Here is an 18,672-nt window from a genome sequence, read left to right on the forward strand (position 1 = left end):
TGATACATATGTTTTTTTTTTTTCTTTTAAAGGTTTTATTTTTCTTTTCCGATTTTTCCAACTTCTTTCCCTAATTTAGTCATAGGTTTATAAAAGAATAGGACGAGTATAAATGAGTATAACTTCCATTTTGAAATAAATAAATCGGGTACTCCCGTATAAACACATAAGATTATAATTATTACAAGATAGGTACATTAAGTTGATTTCTAGTGAGAAAATGATAATAATCATGCTTTATTCTTAAAATAATTTTAGTCCAAAACATGCTTAGTTTGCAGGAAAAATAGCCAATAGATAACAAGCCGGTTTAAGAAATGTGACCGGACCCAAATGGCACAAGGCTCTCGGCCCTGCGCCTAAAGGCCCATAACATGCACGGGTTGCGCAGTAGGGCTTAGGGCCTTGTCGCACAGCCCCGTGTGGTTACAGCGTCAGGAGGCAGGGCTTAGAGCCCTGCAACCTCTCGCCTGCCACATAAGGCGCAGGTCTGGCCGACAAGGCTTCCAGCTTTGTGGCCAGCCTTGCGTGCTTAACAACAAATTGAGGCAGTAGCCTCCTCACCTGCAACATTTCATCGGAAAACTCCATTTTTTCAAACCAGAAATCATCCAACAACATCATTATAGCATTCAAACATCATTTGCTCAACAACATAACACTTTACACCATTTATCACAGCATTACTAAGCATTAAATAAGCGAAAGACAAAGCAAACAACACACATTTATAGAGCACCACAGTAAAATACATAAGTTTTGGGTTTCCATTGATTTATACCTCAAAGCTAGCCTCAACCTCAAGAGGTCTTCCATTTCTAATCTTCAAGATAGATCTCCTTTACCACCTCCTAAGACTCCCAAATCCAAGAACTACAACAAAGAACATACATGCACATATGAACATTCACACATTAGTAGGAGAAGGAAAAGAAGGAGAAAATGGAAGTAGAAGGAAGAAGAAAAGATAGAAGCTTCCTGCAAAGTCTCTAGCTAGCTTAGAGTTCTTAATGGTGTTGTCTGATGAAATGAAGAGGAAGAGATGGAAGGAATGAAGAGGCAGAGTCTTCTACTGTAGTTTATATAGGGTGCACGAAACCCTAGAAGACTTGAGGTGAACGGCTAAGTTGATGGCAAAAATGGAAATTTGACTATAAACTTTGAATTATAATTTCGGGTCAAAGATTGGGTCAATATTGGATAAAAATATAACATAATAAATATAGGAATATGATAGGTTTGTTTTAAAATCAAGTTTGGGTTAAAAACAAGGCTATTAGGTTCACAGGTTCGTCTCAAATAGACTTTTGGTTAAAGATTTTGACTTATAAATATTTTATTCAAATAGGGCTTTTGAAACCATAAATATTTATATAAGTACTTAATTAAATCATTCGAAATTGGCATATAAAATATTTAACGAATATTTATATGTATACATATACGAATTTATATACTTCGTAAGAGTGAAAATTTATAATAGGATTTATTTGGGCTTAAATAAATAGGATTTTCACGAAATTGATTTTAGGGTTTCACACATCTACCCTAAAATTATCACTCTCATTCTCCGACTGCTCAATTATAGAATGATGATCAGTAGCACCATTCTCTAAACCTATCTTATCCCGAATCTCAAGTCAAACTCTTATAGGAGGAGGACCCACCTTATCAGTCTAAGTTTTGCCTCAGCTTTAGCCATCAGATATCTCAAAGTCGCATGGTCTATGAAGCTATCACAATTGCTAAACACTGCTCACCCAACACCACAATGGTTAATTCCTCCAACTTCTTCTTATTGGTGAGGAGGTCTTTCAAAAATTTTGCATATCTTGACATTTGGCCCAATGCATATACAAAAGGCATGTTAATATGCAATTGTTTCAAAAGGTGCAGAAACTTACCATATTGAGTTATGTCCTCATTTTTCTTTAACCTCCCATGATAAGGGAAATGGTGGTCTGTAAATTGGAACATCCGCCTTTTCATTGCCTTTTTATATGGCTTTCTCGGCATGTGGATTTGTGGGTGAAACTGTGCCAGGGTTCTGTTCAGCTTTCTCCTCAACAGGGTCTTTCACATTTTCTTCCTCAATTGGGTTCTTTAAGGTGGAGCCCTTAATTATGCAACACAGGATCAGGAAGCTCTTTGCCACTTCTCGAAGTAATGGCCTGAACTTTCTCCCTAGGGTTGTATTTAGTGGTACTAGGAAGTGTTCCCCGGGGTCTCTCTGCCATTGTTTTGCTAACCTGGGCTAGCTGAGTTTTCAGATTGCGAATTGAAGAAGTGGACTCTTGCTTGTAGTTAGAGACCTCTTGTCTCACAACATAAACTTCCTGTCTTATGTCCTGTTTCCACTCTTGCCTCATGTGTCTCATGTCTTGCTTGATTTCATACATCATCCTTATCATTTTCTCTTCAAAACATTCCCTCGGTGGCTCATCTCTAGGAGGATAACCTCCTACTCTCTGTGTAGGTTGATAAGCTCCCAAGATAACTAGGAATTAGGGTCTATATCGGGATGAATTGATAGTAATTAGTGTCCTTTTGTAATTAACATATGGCATTTTATGCTCTAATGCGTAAATCTCGTGCAAAGCTATCTCTTTGGTATTTTAGAATGTTTTTACAGGTCCCGTGAGCCACTCGGCAAAGCATAAGGACGTAACGAGCATTCGGAGCAAGAAGAAGTCCTGGGATAGGACGGAGGACGCCTCCACGCGTGGAGTCGGCGTGGAACAAATCCAATGTGTGCCCACGCCACTACTCCACAAGAAGAGCGGAAAGAAAGATAAAAAGGGCAATTTTGGGAAGGCGATTTAAGGAAGCTAGTTAGAAATTTGCAGGAGGTTGGATCATTTTTAGAGTTTTACATTTTTAGATTTATAATTCTTAGTAGAGAGCATTTTAGAGAGAGAAATATCTAGAGTTCTAATTTGTTGAAGGATTGAAGATCAATGTTGATTTGAAGATTGTAATTCATATTTCCTAGGTGAATTCTATTTTTAATCTCATTTTAATTTCATTTCCTATTGCAATTTACATTATTCTAGATTGAATTAGGTTTTATGATTTTGAATCTATGAATATGAGTAGCTAAGTCTTTCTAGGCATTGAATTGTGTGAAGTTATGCTTGCCTAGTGTGATTTCTCATTCCAAATTGTGGAATTTGTTTCATTGTATGTTGGAGATCTATTCTTGTCTTTGATTGTTGAATTGATTTGATTCTATGTTGATGTGGCCAATCTCTTAGGAGTTTGAGTTCTTGATTCAATCATGATTGTTGATTAGAGTTAAGAACTAGCTTTTGCAATCTTAGATCCTATGGAATTCCATAATTGGAATAGTAGGAATGTGTGAAGCTTAGGTGTTCGATAGAATGTCTCTTAGGGTATTTTGGTTACTAAACAAGTACTCCTAAGCATAAGAAGCCTTAGTACACTAATGTGGAAGAGGATTGTGAGATCACACTCTTGAATAGCCAACATAATTGAATCAATCTTCCCTTGCTTAAGACACACCGTGAGGCATCATAACTAGCATAATTCACTCCCTTGCTTATTACAATTTGTTATTTCATATTTGTTTACTTCATTTGATCGTAATCCCCTTTGCAAATGTTACTCTATGCACCTCAACAACTTCTCATGTTCCATTATGCATTTGTTTGAATAAAGGCTAAGCAATCTTCCGCATTACCTCCTCCGAGATCGACACTCGGGGAGAATTGACTCTTAGTTTTAACTTTCAAATCCCAACCGTTTCACACCACCACTAAACCACTACTTTTCAAAATTGCGTCGTTGCCGGGAGGCAATAGGTTGTCATTGCTTAGATTTTATTTGATTAAATGCTTTTGTGAATTAGAGAGTTATTAATTCCATTGTTTGTTTTATTTTTCTTGTTACTTACCCTCTCTTGACTACTTTTAGTCAAAAGAGGATTGTTTGTTGCTTTCTTGAACTATTTCAAAGGTGAATGCAAACAAGAGCAAAAGGAAATCAAGGTCTACTTCCTTACATTCCGGAGATAAATAGGGCAATAAGAAGGACGAATATCCAAACCGAATATATGGCTTCCACGAGTGCAACTAGAAATTCACAAGGAAGAGGAGTGCCTACACAAATCCCACCACCACCACCTATCCCGAATAATCCACCCAGAGTACCCAATCCAATGGAGCCAACTATAGAGGAACCACAAGTTGATCATGTGGGACACCTAGAGCCGATAAGAGTAGAAGAGTACTATGAGATGTCGCATGGACAACAAAGATCAATTGCCGATTACATGACACCGGAGTTCAACATGCATAATTCAATATATGTCCCCTCACTTGAGAACGTCAACTTTCACGTGCATCCTACTATTCTCACCTTGGTGCAAAATTGTCCATATGCCGGACTACCATCGAAGGACCCGAACGTGCACATCACAATATTCATTAGGGCTTGCGGAATATATCGACAAGAAGGAGTGAGTGAAGAAGTGATAAGATTAAAGCTCTTTCCGTTTTCAGTTATAGGAGAGGCTGCAAGATGGCTAGATAGCCAAGATGATCACCACTTCCGTTCATGGCAACAACTTCACAAAGGGTTCATGAATGAATTCTTCCCCCTAACCAAGACGATGAAAATCCGAAGACAAATTCAAGAATTCAAACAAGAAGGATTAGAAAGCTTGGGAGAAGTGATATGATCTCAATTGTGCATATTTTTCTAAATGATTTGGATCAACTTTTGAGCTTAAATGTGTTAATTTACCATCTCCAATGCATATTCCTTGCTTTCTCGTGTAGACATGGTTTATTCTTGAATTTAGTGCTTTTATGGTATTTTTTGTTGTTTTGAAATCATTGCAGACCAAATTTAAAAGCAAGGGAATGTTTGAAGGCATGCTTGGAGTCAAAATTAATGAAGAATGCTGATTTTGAGAGCTGGACGCGTCTGGAATCCTACTCGTCGCGACGAAATATTCCAGTGTGTGATGATTTGAGCCAAGATCAAGGCTCGACGCGTCGAGCCCCAGCCTCGGCGCGTCGAGAAATTCCGGTACGCGATCAATTTCGAAGACCTAAGGCTCGACGCGTCGAGAATCCTGCGATAGTATATATTTCAGCTCTGTGGAATTGCCTATTTTGTCCCTATTTTTGCTCCCACTATAAAAGGCTCATTTTCCCAAAACCCTAGGAGATAAGCTGTGTTTTTTAGGCAAAAAGGAGTGAGTGCAAAGGTGTTGTCTCTTCAATGGAGTGAAGGAGGGATCCACCACTTTTGGAGAAGAAGATTGTCACCTCAAGGAGCTATAAAGGTTTTGGGAGGAAGAATGAAAGCTTGGAAAGCTACATTTGGGAGAATTTCTTTTCCTTTCCTTTACTTTCTTAGTCTTTGTAAACTCTTTATCATTTGAGCTTTAAATTCAATACTAGCCATGATTGGCTAAAGTAACTTTGGGATTTTTGGGTGAAAGGTGTTTATGAACCCTATTTTGCCTTGTTATTTATGTTCTAATGTTATATTTACATTTGGGTTTGATGACTTGTTATGCAATTGTGTTTAATATTGTTAATGCTTGTGATTAAGGATCCAATTGCTTGTTTCAATTGCTAGATTTACGTCTTGATGGGAGTAGGATATAAACTAGGCAACCCACAATTGCACTTTGCTTTTACTTCTTGGAAAAGAGTATTTAGTTAAGTTGTTTAAGATGCTTGTTCTATTTCTTGTCTTGTAGGAGTTATGGGAATAATTCCCCTCTTGAGTGCATCTTAAACACTTGTCTAACCCAAATTAGATATTTCACCTTAGCTTGGCATTAGGAGATTAAACACTTAAATCCCGAAAGTCCCACTCTCTCTCTATATTGTTTTCATCAACTAGTTTTCTTTATGCTATTTTATTACTATCTTTGCAATCAATCAAACATCAATTTCGTTAGGATTAGCTTCACATGAATATATTAGTAACTAGTGTTCGATACGCCCCGCTTCCCTGTGGATCGATAACCCAATACTCAGGTATTTGTTTGTTATAAAATATGCTACAATCAAGAAGCATGGAGAAGATTCAAGGTATTGAAAAGACAATGTCCGCACGACTTGATGCATCATTGGGATGTATTTAGTTCGTTCTATGGAGGATTAACGGATGAGGGAAAAATGCTTCTCGATTCTTCATCGAGTGGGGCATTCGTTTCCTTAGCACTTCCCGAGGCGGAGGAATTGATCGAAAGGATTTCAAAGAATACTTCGTTTTGGTATGACAAAAGAAATGATCAAGCAGTCATGTATGAAGTGAAAGGGCATGTAGCAAATGAGGCAAAGATTGAGATGATGAACCATGAAATAAAACGACTACAATCATTGGTGGAGAAAATGGAGGTGAAAGCAAAACCTTGTATGGAATTGGCGTTGTATTGTAATATATATGGAGGCGGTGGACTACCAAATGTTTGTACATCACTATCCGCATCGAAGCATGTGGAGGCGGTGGACTACCAATGAGGAACAACCTACAATGCCTACGGAGGAGGAAATCAAGGCCAAAATCATGGATGGAAGCAAGGTGAGGGTTGGAATAATAATGGAGGTTTCCAAGGGAGACAAAATTACAACCAAGGTGGCAAACCCACCTATGGTCAAAGTGAGAAGGGTTGACTTGCATATGGCCCACCCCAAGGACATGGAGCTCAATTGTCTCACTATAGACCGAACTACAACTCCCAATTGGAACATCCTCAACAAAGAAGAGATGACATAAGAGAGGTTGATGAAAGATTGTCAAAAACGATTATGGAGCTAAAAAATGATCGGGCAAATCTCAAACAAGAGATCACCCAAGAAATTAGGCAAGAAATCTCAAGTTTGCAGCAAGAATCAAAAGCTACTCTCAGGACCATAGAGAATCAAATTTCTCAAATGTTTAAGATGATGTCAGAGAGACACTATGGTCAACTTCCAAGCAACACCGAAAACAATCCAAAGGAGAGAGTTAGAAAAGACTACCTCTTGTAGTCAAAACCTTGAAGATGAAATTGAAAATGCTTCTTGTGAAGTTCCCAAAGTCGAAAAGGAAAGCAAGGAAACCGTGAAGGAGATAAGAAGGAGAAGAATGAGGAGATCACCTCGTGTGATCATGAAGTCAAAGAGACTATGTCTTCAAAGCACGAATCCATTACTTCAAAAAGGAAAGAAAGGACAAGAAAAGGTACATTTCATGCTTTCATGCAAAAATTCTTTTATGATGATCAATGTCATGACTTATTTGAAAATGATACCTTTGAGGATTATGCATGTCTTGGTAAGAGACATCGACATGGGTGACTACGGGTTGCCCCATAAAGAAGGGTGACCCGGGAGCTTTCGTAGTTCCGTGTTCTATCCAGAACATGGAATTTCCAAAAGTTCTTGCCGATCTCGGAGCTTCAATTAATTTGATGCCCTTGAGTTTGTTTGAAGAGTTGGGACTACATTGTTTGAAGCCGACAAGGCTCACCCTTCGCTTAGCTGATGGAACCACTCGGTATCCGAAAGGCTTGGTGGAGGACGTGCTTGTTAAGATTGGCGAATTTCTTGTGCCGATCGACTTCATTGTTTGTGAGATGGGTAGAGAAGAGCCCTTTGGCTCGTTGATTCTTGGAAGGCCTTTTTAGCAACATGCCGTGCTCGGATTGATGTGGGCACGTGCGAGATTGCTTTAAGGTTTGATGGACATAAAGCCAAAACAGAGAGGCAAAGTTTGAAAAGAAGGAGGAAGAGCTTAAGGCTATGGTTAAGGTGAAAACCAAGACCAAATCTCGTTGGGAGAATGACAAGTTGGTTTAGAAGAACACGTGGGTTCCAAAGTGTTTCCAACCAACAACAAAGGAGTATGGTTGAGAAAGGAGAGAAACGTTGCGTCTAACCAAGGATGTAAAACTTCGCGCTACTTGGGAGGCAACCCAGGGTGTTTTGTGAATATTTTGTGTTGTTTCTTGTGTTTTCTTTTGGTATTTTTGTTAGTCTTTTGTTCGTATGATTTTTTGAGACTAACATGCAAGATCGGTGGCCGAAAAGATGCTTAAATAGAGCTAAAATTGATCAAAGGTGGAAAGTTAAGCCAGGAATCAGTGGAAATACTGGACAACTCTAGTCCACGTGTCCCCCCACGCGTGGAGGACGCGTGGATTTATTCCAGTGTCTATCCATGTGGAGGCTCCACGCATAGCCTCCACGTGGATTTAATCCAGTAGCGTTCCACGCAAGCCCTCCACGCATGGAGCTTGCGTGGAACAGCTACTTCAACCTAACAATAAAAAGGATCGGCCGAACCACGCCAAACCCTCCCCAAGGAAAAAATTCTTCATTCTCTTCCACACAAAACACCTTTCCCGGCTTAACTTGAGTAAAATCTTCATCATTCTTCATTTTTCTTCAAGTTTCAAGGTAGAAAACATCACACCAAGGTAAAAACATCCTCAAAATTCAATTTCCATGGCTATTTTTAGGTTTTTGAGTTGAAATTCTATCCTACATTGTCTTGCAAAATTTGGTATGATTTACTTGTTGATATTGGTTAGGAATGCATCATAGAGCTTTATTTCATTACTTTCTTTCATTCTTTGTGATTAATTTGATAGATCGAACTCAATTGTTGAACCCTAGTGTGAACATCATGAAAATGCAAATGGGTTTGATGGAATTCTTGATGTTTTGATGAAATTGATGATTGAATTGATGTAGAAACTTATCTTAGAACTTATATATGCAATCAATTTGATGTTACACACACTTGAGTTGAAAAATGCAAATTCACTCTTCAACCCTAATTTTGAAATTGGAGAAAAAGATAAAGTTGAATTTGGTAATTGTTGACTTTTGGCTAGACTTGTTATATCTTGAAATTGTGAATGTGTGTGATATTGGAGCTAAATTGTTGTTATTTTGATGATCAGAATTGATGAAAAAAGAGGGGGAAACAATACACCCAAAAAGGTTATTTAGCGGCGGTTAATTTGTTATTTAGAGGTGGTTCAAAACCGCCACTAAACTGTTTAGAGGCAGTTCTCCAACCGTGTCTAAATAGTGTATCGTGAAGGATTTAGATGCGGTTTTAGACAAGTGTGGGAATTGTTGATCAGCATTGCATTTAGCGGCGGTTTTGAAACCGCCGTTAAATATAAGGTAGTTTGCTTTGCTTTTAGCGGCGGTTCTCTAAACACCTCTAAAAAGGAGGTACTTTATTTTTGTATTTAGCGGCGGTTTTGAAACCGCCGTTAAATATAAGGTAGTTTGCTTTGCTTTTAGCGGCGGTTCTCTAAACACCTCTAAAAAGGAGGTACTTTATTTTTGTATTTAGCGGCGGTTTTGAAACCGCCGTTAAATATAAGGTAGTTTGCTTTGCTTTTAGCGGCGGTTCTCTAAACACCTCTAAAAAGGAGGTACTTTATTTTTGTATTTAGCGGCGGTTTTGAAACCGCCGTTAAATATAAGGTAGTTTGCTTTGCTTTTAGCGGCGGTTCTCTAAACACCTCTAAAAAGGAGGTACTTTATTTTTGTATTTAGCGGCGGTTTTGAAACCGCCGTTAAATATAAGGTAGTTTGCTTTGCTTTTAGCGGCGGTTCTCTAAACACCTCTAAAAAGGAGGTACTTTATTTTTGTATTTAGCGGCGGTTTTGAAACCGCCGTTAAATATAAGGTAGTTTGCTTTGCTTTTAGCGGCGGTTCTCTAAACACCTCTAAAAAGGAGGTACTTTATTTTTGTATTTAGCGGCGGTTTTGAAACCGCCGTTAAATATAAGGTAGTTTGCTTTGCTTTTAGCGGCGGTTCTCTAAACACCTCTAAAAAGGAGGTACTTTATTTTTGTATTTAGCGGCGGTTTTGAAACCGCCGTTAAATATAAGGTAGTTTGCTTTGCTTTTAGCGGCGGTTCTCTAAACACCTCTAAAAAGGAGGTACTTTATTTTTGTATTTAGCGGCGGTTTTGAAACCGCCGTTAAATATAAGGTAGTTTGCTTTGCTTTTAGCGGCGGTTCTCTAAACACCTCTAAAAAGGAGGTACTTTATTTTTGTATTTAGCGGCGGTTTTGAAACCGCCGTTAAATATAAGGTAGTTTGCTTTGCTTTTAGCGGCGGTTCTCTAAACACCTCTAAAAAGGAGGTACTTTATTTTTGTATTTAGCGGCGGTTTTGAAACCGCCGTTAAATATAAGGTAGTTTGCTTTGCTTTTAGCGGCGGTTCTCTAAACACCTCTAAAAAGGAGGTACTTTATTTTTGTATTTAGCGGCGGTTTTGAAACCGCCGTTAAATATAAGGTAGTTTGCTTTGCTTTTAGCGGCGGTTCTCTAAACACCTCTAAAAAGGAGGTACTTTATTTTTGTATTTAGCGGCGGTTTTGAAACCGCCGTTAAATATAAGGTAGTTTGCTTTGCTTTTAGCGGCGGTTCTCTAAACACCTCTAAAAAGGAGGTACTTTATTTTTGTATTTAGCGGCGGTTTTGTAACCGCCGCTAAATATATGTATTTATTTGTTCGTTTAAATTTTAGTGGCGGTTATTAAGTGTCACTCAATATTTTTCTTTATTTAATTTTTAAAATATTAGAGGTAGTTATTTAAGTGTCGCTAAATAATTTTTTATTCTCATAATTAAGTGTCGCTAAATAATTATCATTTAATTATATTTCTTCAAAAATCTTTATATTCAAATGTGTATTGCAATCACAAATTAACTCTATGTAACATTCAAATAATTAACATTCAATAATATTAATTAATAGCTAGTAATTTTTGATAACAACAATCACTAGTAATTTTAGCACAGTATTCAATAGTATTTTTTTTTATAACAAGTGATCCCAGCAAAAACACAAACTCCGTACAAACATATTAATTCCTTTCAAATGATTCCGCACAAACATATTAGTTCCCTGACCAGATCATAGTGTCTATCGGCAGTTGTCAATCAGGGATGTAAACCACCACTGATCACCAGTGCTCCCCCACCGGCCATTGAAAACAAAGTGTTTGTAAAGTCCACTTCAAAAGAATAAACAAAGATTGTAGTTAGAATACTACCCCCAGTACCTAAATGTTGGATACATGAAAACTATATAGGGAAATGAAATACAATTTTAGTCGTAGCAGTGGTAGCACTTACACTAAGTAACACAACTGTTTCCAGAGCATGAGAAGATCTAAATGTCACATAGGTTGTACTTGCATGTTCACCAACTCTGTATTAAAAAATAGATACTTGAATATTAACACAAGACAATAAACATTATATGCATTCGGAGGTAATAGATGATTCCTTATCATAATGTACACCAAAATGTTACAATACCAACAGGAAAAGGGCAATACAAATAAAGGCATCACTTTCTACCTCTCTTTTTTGCTAACTAATGTGCAACAGGTAGAAGAAGAGGCAATGGACAGGTAGAATCAGCGCAGCTGTTTGTTGACCCATCTGGAAAAATGAAACATTCAACTAAATCCAACCTTGATATGCATTACCATGTAGTATAACTCAACAAACAGTATCCACGGAAAAAGAAATACAAGTTGTAACATCCAAAGGAAGAATCTTAACAGTTGCATGAGACATGCATTATTTAGGCCATCTGCATTTTTCAACACGAAATGCATATTAGGCAAACTCTACAGTAATTGCTACTCAGAACATGAGGTCAAAATGTCAGAATACAACAATAAAATAAACTCTAACTATACATGAAACTCCTAATTACCCCTCAGAACCTATGAATTGGTATGAGAACTTGTTTGATGTCAATAATTCATAATCTGAGGCTACTTTAGGCTTGAAGCCATCTGTGTTTTCTGGAAAGAAGATGTTTGCACAATAAATATTTAACTGACAAAAAGCTATAACGTGTAAAGACTAATAATTTTCTTGCATCAAAATTAAACTTTTGGAGGATGTCAATTTTGTAAAAGATTAGTGCTTTTTATGAGTTAGGTAATTTGCTATCTTATTTTAAAATTGTGTCACTATGTCTTAACTAACCCCTCCAAAGACGGTGCTGGGTGATTTTTATTAATCACTGCACAACTAAGAAATATAAAGAGAAAGATGGCTTGTCAATTATTATTGTTGAATGGTTGAAGCTAAATTTCTAACTACGCAAGATAATCATGCATCCCAGTAAGCAGCAAATTGCATGCACTCATCCATCCCTATACAATCAAATTGAACCAACCTCACAATCGAGACTATTCACCGAAATTAGGGTCAATAACAATCAGAGCTAGTCATATATGTTCTGTTTATTACCATAGGATCATTCACATACATCCAACTCACCCTAATTATCTTGTCCTCCATGGCTCCATACTTAAACTCTGCTAGTATACTAAAGCAACAAATGCAAAGTGATGGTGTTGGAAAGTGTTAGGCAAGCCCTACAAGAGGTGGAGCTCAGAAGTTGAATGAGGAAACTAAACGAACTATGAACAATCTTCCAAAGTCAAATAGAAAATTGTCGGATATCAGTCTTTTGAACTAAAGCCTAACTTCATATAACAAAAAGGCAAATCTAGCTGGTGTAACTCATTGAATGTATGGGAGCAGAAAGGTTTCTTGAGTCACTATTGTTGGTCCCAAGGGGATGGGGTACAAGTCTAGAGGGGGGGGGGGTGAATAGACTTGTATAAGATTTTACAAATCTTTTTCGACTTCTCGTGTGTATAGGACTTAGGATGTTTAGGTCCGATACCTCACAAGATGAAGACAAAGTTTTATGCGCAGCGGAAAGGTTATCCCCTTTTAGTTAGCACGACTTTGAGTTAGTTCGAGAGGTGCGGTTATATGTAGTGCAGTTCGAGAGTTAGATAGCGAGAGATAAAAGCAGAAAGTAAATGCGAGAGAGATTTTTAAGTGGTTCGGCCAACCCGCCTACATCCACTCTTCTTCCAGAAACTCGCCTCAAGCCTCAGGTTTTTCGCCCCGCTTCTTGTTACTCCACCTATCGAGCACCTGAGCTTTGATCACCAAGCCCGCCTCAAGCCTCAGGATCTTCACAAGACAGCTCCCAGGTTACTCTGCCTCTCCTCAGGTTTTTCTCCCCGCTTCCAGTTACTCCACCTCTCGAGCACTTGAGCTTTGATCACCAAGCCCCCGCCTCAAGCCTCAGGATCTTCACTAGACAGCTGCCAGGTTACTCCGCCTCTTCTTGCTTAATCCAAAGCAAGGACCTTTGGTTGTCACAATTGAATGTAACAAGCTCCAATCTGACCAAAAGCTATCGTTGAATCAACTTCGATGTAGAGCAGCTTCGGTCACCTTCTAGATGTATAGCAGTTTAAGCTTTGTAACTCTCTCAAACACTAAGATGTGTTTTCTCGCTATTTTGAATATCAGGATGATATTCCGGATTGAGCTCAGGCACTTGAACGTTTGAAATAGACACCTCTTAAGATTTTCGAATCGAACCAATCTCTTACGAAAATTCCCCCTTCTACTTTTGATCTGTGTCTTCACGTCCTTTTTATATGAGAGTAAAGGAATAATTCCGTTGGAGGGAAAATTATTCCGTTTGAAATTTGTCTCCCATGCTGTGTATGGGACTTGCATCTTTTCAGCGTTTTCCATGGAGTGGTGGTCTTGTAACTTGAACCTTTTGTTTGGTAGTGGATATTCCATAATCCACTTTCTTGAGTCCATGCTCCACTTGCTACTTTTGGTAAAAGTTACTCTTTTTAAATTCCCATTGATCCTCGTTTTAGGGAATAAGACTGACTTTGGATTAGTGCACCTTCTATCCGTTTGTTGTGGAATTCTGAAGTGGCATCCACTTCCGGCACCTCCTTACTATTTTATCTCCATGATATTCTTCTTCTCCAAACTTTATTCATGCTTCCTGATCATCATTCAGCCTTTTGGAGAAATGTCAGTTTATCGAGACCAAGAATGATGTCTCGATTGTTTGATGTCTTGATCCCCATGTATCGAGAGATCTATCTCTCGAACTCTGCTTATGTCTCGAACTGGGTTGATGTATCGAGAGATCCCATCTCTCGAACTATGCTTATGTCTCGAGACTTAGTTGATGTCTCGCAGACCCTTATTCCTCCAGTGTTGTCCCGTGCCTTCTTCTGATCTATCTATAAGATTACAACACGAGACTTTCTAAGATGTTCACACAAGTTTACCTTAAGCTTAAATATTTTCCGAGTTGAGCTCAAGTTACCCGGTTGTATTTTCGCTCTTAGTTTACTTGTCGAACTTACATTGATTCCTATCTTTCGAGACTTTAGGGGATTACATTTTTGGTATCATCAAAACCTAATACATTATGTTCCTAACAATTTCCCCCTTTTTGATGATGCCAACACTTATACTTACTCTATATGGCTGATTTGATAGAGGATAAACATAGATTTTATTTTCAGCGCATATGGTAAGTTTGACAATTATTCTACTAAAGCATGAATAAGCAAATTCACACAACACCCCCAGCAAAAGATATATGTATTTGAGATTAAGGGAATGTTTACATAACTGAGCTTAGTGGAAAAGTTTAAACCAAAAACATATAGGACCAAGAACAACATAAACAGCAATAAACTGTAATAAGATGGAGTTTGGGCCACGAGAGCTTACTTCTTGTTGTTGGCTTCCCTCTTCTTGTTAATAGCTTCTCGTGTCTTGATGGGGTCTTTCGGATTTACCAGGCTTATGTATTCGTCTGTAACATCTAGATGCCTGTAGTTTCTGTAAGCTTCCCCCACGAATTCTCCATCAATCACTCCATCTTTCCACCATGCAATGCATTCTTCTGGAGACATATTGCTGTGAACAGATATTCCAGTGATCTTCAGAAGCTTGAATATCTCAAGAGTCAGTTTTTGTTCAGTATCTTCCCTGCTCCCAAACTTAAAGTTTGTCATGACAAGGTCGATCTTTCTTTCTTCTTCTGACTGTTGTTCTTGTCTTTTTCTTCTCCTTTCTCTGTCCTCTTCTCTCCTTTTCTCCATTTCCAGTGTACGCTGGACCCTTAAGATTTCTGCTCTTTTCGCTTCCTCCAGTTGTTTGCTCAATGATTTTGGAACTTTTGGAGGAGGTCCAGCTGGTTCACTTGCTGCCCTTTTCTTGCCAGTTGTTGATGTCCTTCCTTGTGTATTTTCCCCTTTTTTCCCTTTATTTTCCCCCTTGGTGGCATCATCAGTACGGGAAAGGAGGGTGGACATACCTTCGAAGAGTGCTTGAAGTTGGGCAGGCACTTGGTTCGACAGATCATCGAGTAGTGCTTTCATCATGTCTTGTCGAAGTTCACTGGAATACTGGAAGGCTCGAAGCTCTGCTCGTATCTCGGCTAATTCAGCTCTCGCACCTGCAGCCTCTGCTCGAGCTATAGCAGCTTCATCTGCAGCTTTCCGTGCTGCATCCTCAGCCCATACTGCCTGTTCGAGAAGTTCGTCATGGCTGGCTTGAGATTCACTTGTGCCAGCCGCAGGCATTGCAGCATTGCGAACAATGGTCAGTATGCGCTCGATCTGAGCCATCTTCTGAGAGTGATTGGCCATGAATTGACGCACCTCGCCAATGAAGGCTTCTTCGGCCTGTCGATCATAGTCAGAAGTAGGAGAAGAGAAGTGAGAAGTACCTTTTATCGGAGGGGACTTGGGTGCTTCCAGATTTCCACCCATGACTTGCAGTTGCGAGTCCACCTCTCGATTGAGTGTCTGAGGGGTCACAGGGACACTGGGTTCAGAGCGCGAAGGTAGCTCCATGTCAGGCGCTTCCCGGTTTCCACCTGAAGGATGGATCACTTCTTGCTCTTTACCTCTCGAACCTGGAGCCTCAGCTTCAGCAACTGTTGAGATTGGATCAGCCAGGGAGAGATCTTCGGTATTGGACGCTTCCCGGTTTCCATCCAATAGAAGTTCCCCCTCAGCGTCACCTCTCGAACCAGTGCTGGGAACTTGGTCATCTGCTGGTGGGGTTGGAGACGAAGTGTCGACAGGTGCTTCCCTGTTTCCACCGTCGATAGTCGCATCGTTCTCCTCAGTACCTCTCGAACCAGCAGGACTTGGGGCAATCTGCTCTAGGTGCTCATTGGACTGCACTTCGGTCTGCTCCGATGAGTCTGGAATGATAATTATTTCAGGAGCAGTAGGAAAACCCGGTAGTGTGAGCAACGGAACTTCACCCTCTCGAACTATCTGAGCTTCATCGTTGTCAACCGAGGGTGTGGACGTAGGTGGTGGCAAAAGAAGAACAGTGTTAGGAGCCACTTCAAGTGCTTCAGAAGTCTCGGATTCACCTCTCGAAGCTGCTACCTGTTCGTCCAGAGCAGAGAAATATAGTTGGGACAAGGGCATTGCGGCTGTTGGTATTGGGTTCTCAGAGTCATCTCGAGCAATCCCAGAGGTCTCTCCTGGACCTCTCGTGTCCTCTACTTGATGTCCCAAGGATAATGCAGTGGCGAGCCTGATATCTTCTTGAAATTGAGCTTCTAATTCAGGATCCACTACAGGCTCGGCTTCAACTTCTTGTGCATCAACAGCTATGCCCTTTCCCTTGTCAGATCGACCAAGATTTCTCCTGGTTACGTGCATCTCATGGGCAAGATTCAGAAGGTCATTGGCTGGGATTGCAGTGAGGTTTAACCAATTTAAAGCAAAGTCCTCCTCAGCCACCATATCTGCTGCTCTCGAAATCAGTTGATCAATCGGACCTGTTCTCCAGTTGATCCATCGAAGCACTCTGGAGAAGTCATCCAAGCTAGACACATTTTCAGTACGTTGATCCAACTGAGAAGTGATTTCAGCATTCAGCTCATCAGAGTTAGCAGACAGGATTTCTGTTGCCGATGCAGCTTCCACTGTTATCTCTCGAACCACCTCTCGTGGTTCCTCAACTTCTGTCTGTACTGGATCACTGATCCCAGTACCTTCAATCTCTCGAACCTCCTCTCGAAGTTCGACCACAGACTCATCAGCACCCTCAGCATTATCACCAGCATGTAGACTAACAGATAAAGCTTCTGACAGAGACCTGGTAGGGGGCACTCTCTCAACCTCAGTGGCCAGTGTAGCCTGAGGTTCCCCCTGGGCTTGCGCCCTGTCTTCGAATGGTACTTGGATAACTGAGGGTGTTACCTCTCGAATCTGAGTGATGGCGATGGTTTTGGCTTTCTTAGCCCTCTTTGGCAAGGCAACCCTCTTGACCAGGGTATCCAGAGGCTCATCATCAGATTCCTTCTCCTTGGCTGGGGCTTTCCTTTTTCCCCTTCCCTTAGGCTTCGAGGGAGAAGGTGCACCCTTAACACCTTTAGCCTTTGGAGCTTGAGATTTCGTCCTACCCATATAGGTATTCCGATGAATCTCTCGCCCTTCCCTCAGTTCTAGGCCCTTTAAACTTAGAAGGTATTGAACAACAAAACCGAAACCAACCTTTTTACTGATCGTCAGGTTGGTGTTGGAGACTGAGCTTTGCACCTGCTGTTGAAGAAAATTGAAGATGATACGTGCCCAGTCCATTTTGTTGTTGTTCCAGATGGCGTGGAGGATTTTGAGGATGTCCAGATTGATTTCGTCAGTTCCAGACACTTTGCCGAGCACGAATTTCATTATAAGGTCGGCAGCAAGAGCAAACCTCTCCTTTAGGTGGAACTTGCGGAGGGCAGAGGATGCTCTGGGCGGTGCAGTCTCTAGTCGGATTTTATTCCAAAAATCTTGCTTATCCAGGTCGTAATCCGAGAGATGCTAGACTGCTTCCTTCGACGTCGCGAAGTCGAATGCCGCTCTGAGGTCACCAACAGAGGTCGTGATATCAATCTCATTGAACCGACTCTCTATTTTGCCCTTCGTGACCTTGGCATTCGCGAACCATTCAGTAAAGTCGAGTTCATGAATGGTTTGGTAGTCGTGCGTCATATATTTCATTAGTCCTGCCTTCTCAAACTTCTTCAGGACTTTCTCCGCCATCTTTGGATTTGACGAGTGGGTGATGAAGCCGTTTTTGTCAAGGATACTCCCCGCCTTGACTTGTTTGATCTGAGTGCGAATGTGTTGCAACTCCCTCTGATATGCGTCGGAAGATGATGTTGATGTGGAGGATTCGGACGCCATTGTTGACAGATTTGAGGTTTTGGAGGGAATGTGTACAGTGTTTTAGGATTTGGGGGTTTTGGGTATTCGGTTTGAGCTTGAATCCGGGTAAGGAAGAAGAATTTGGCTTTTATATCATGTGGATTCGGGTTGGATATATGGGTAGGGTTAAGAGCTTGACCCGAAAAAGGGATCCCGGTTAATTTAAACGAATTTAAAGGTCAGAAATACCCTTTATAACGGTTATGTATGTAAGATATGGTAAGGGTATTTTGGTAAAATATAATGCAGTTTTGGATAGTGGGATATAAAGAAATGATATTTATATAAGCATGTTCCCACTTATCAAGATAATGCCTTTAAGAGCGGAAAAACCGTCAATAACCGAAGACCACGTGGCTAACATTAATGCCCAACATTAGCCATTCCACATATATCCGTTGAGCTCATTTGTTTTACCTCTCGAAGGTAAACTCTCGACTTTGCTAGTTTAAGGATCTTCCCCCTGAGTGATTGATCCCTAAACCTCCTTATTCCTCCATCTGAACATTCCTGTGGTTAAGGATCTTCCCCCTGAGTGATTGATCCCTAACCCTTCTTATTCCTCCATTTAGAGGT

At 40.1% G+C, this 18,672-nt stretch overlaps 1 pseudogene; it reads left to right on the forward strand.

The window, feature by feature from the left end:
• LOC116033144 overlaps positions 1-18,672 on the forward strand; it is a 213,849-nt pseudogene that overhangs the window by 71,774 nt on the left and 123,403 nt on the right.

Source organism: Ipomoea triloba, chromosome 10 (assembly GCF_003576645.1).
Source record: "Ipomoea triloba cultivar NCNSP0323 chromosome 10, ASM357664v1".
Taxonomy (NCBI): domain Eukaryota; kingdom Viridiplantae; phylum Streptophyta; class Magnoliopsida; order Solanales; family Convolvulaceae; genus Ipomoea; species Ipomoea triloba.